At 29.3% G+C, this 1576-nt stretch overlaps 1 non-coding gene across 1 annotated transcript; it reads left to right on the plus strand.

Moving 5' to 3' along the window:
- The first annotated feature begins 554 nt into the window (after window positions 1–554).
- Window positions 555–626, plus strand: TRNAG-UCC (transfer RNA glycine (anticodon UCC)). The gene has a single exon. It is a non-coding gene; the product is annotated as a tRNA-Gly (tRNA).
- Window positions 627–1576: the final 950 nt, after the last annotated feature.

A 1576-nucleotide genomic window follows, 5' to 3' on the forward strand; every position in this document is an offset into this window, starting at 1 on the left:
TTCATAGAAACAAGAAATACATTTTTTTTGGAGTCGTTTTTCCTGACAATGTTTCGGAGTTACCATTCAAGGCGTGAACATTCCCAATTCCCGATTTTATGTGAATTCAAGTTTCCTGCAACCCTTAGAAAGCTGAATTACTGCTTTATTTGAACCCATGCATTATTGTTTCACGGCCGAAAGCGGACGCTAATTTTCCCGCTTTTCATTTCGTATATGAAATTTAGAATAGGTAATCAATTCTGCGATTTCTGCGACTCATGTATATAGTATCAGAAATATTTAAAGTTTGTTGAAATACTAAGAGCGCTACCACATCTCACCTTACAAATTTGAGCTTTGGAAGGAAATTAAATAACAATCTCTAAAACGTTATTTAATCAATTAATTTAATACATTAAATTAATTTCTTAAATGATATATTAAGACTTAAAATGAAAACATAAGTGATATATCACATAATATTTTGATAGAACAAAATCTAACTTTTAATTTAATAATAGGTAATGGATACCAAATTAAAATTAGTCGTCTATAACCACAATGAAACATCTGCGATGGTGGTGTAATGGTGAGCATAGTTGCCTTCCAAGCAGTTGATCCGGGTTCGATTCCCGGCCATCGCACTTACTTTTTTTAAGTTTGTTACAAAATATTACTTATAGCACAAGTATTCTGATAATTTTTAAATTTTTATTTTAAAATTCAGAAATTTCCTGAAAGTTATAGAAAAAAAATTATTCCTCTATAGAACATGATGAATTATGGAAGAGACTATCAATGTGAATGGAGGTTGTGGCATAATTTTGGGGACTTTTTAAACATATTATAAGAAATATATATTTCCTGATTGTAACTTACTGAATGCGGACTTATACAAATAGAAATTCCTATAGCAATCCATTGCATAGAAGTTCTAAGGAAAACTCGCTGAACCCATTTTTTTTTCGTATTGTTCATTAAGAATAATATTATTAGTTCATACATACATAATATGTATACTAGAAATGTAATATGTATACTAGTTCGTCTCCCTTAGTGGTGTTCATTCCAGGGTCCAATCAAGATGGTTCAACTAACGCCATTGAACTAATGGGACGTGAACACTGAACGCATACAAGTTGTAGGATAATTATAAGGAATAAATTATCACGGTTTATTTAAATGTCATGAATATGAAACCTGAACAAATGAATGAGAACATGAAACTTTTCAACCCAAGTTTATGGAATAAAATTTGAAAACATTATATTGAAATAAGTTTTCTATGACAAGGCAACAAGCTTAACAAAACTCTCAACTTTAAAAATGATGTAGATAAAAGTTAAAATATCAATATATGTTCTAGTTTTCCACATCTCACTGAAAATATAAAATCTTTCATCATGCAATTTATACCTAATCAATCCTAGTTGTTCATTGTCTTTCTCTTTCATTCATTCGTGACAATAATTTTCTTATGGCATTTGGAAAAAAATTTCGCTTACTAAAAAGTCATTTTGTTCGCCATTGAATCAATTTTTGTATTATACTTTGTATTTAGCTGTTATATATGAATGTATTAAATAAATTTTGG

The sequence above is a fragment of the Halyomorpha halys genome, unplaced genomic scaffold (assembly GCF_000696795.3).
Source record: "Halyomorpha halys isolate HHAL.00 unplaced genomic scaffold, Hhal_1.1 Scaffold45.1, whole genome shotgun sequence".
NCBI classification, from domain to species: domain Eukaryota; kingdom Metazoa; phylum Arthropoda; class Insecta; order Hemiptera; family Pentatomidae; genus Halyomorpha; species Halyomorpha halys.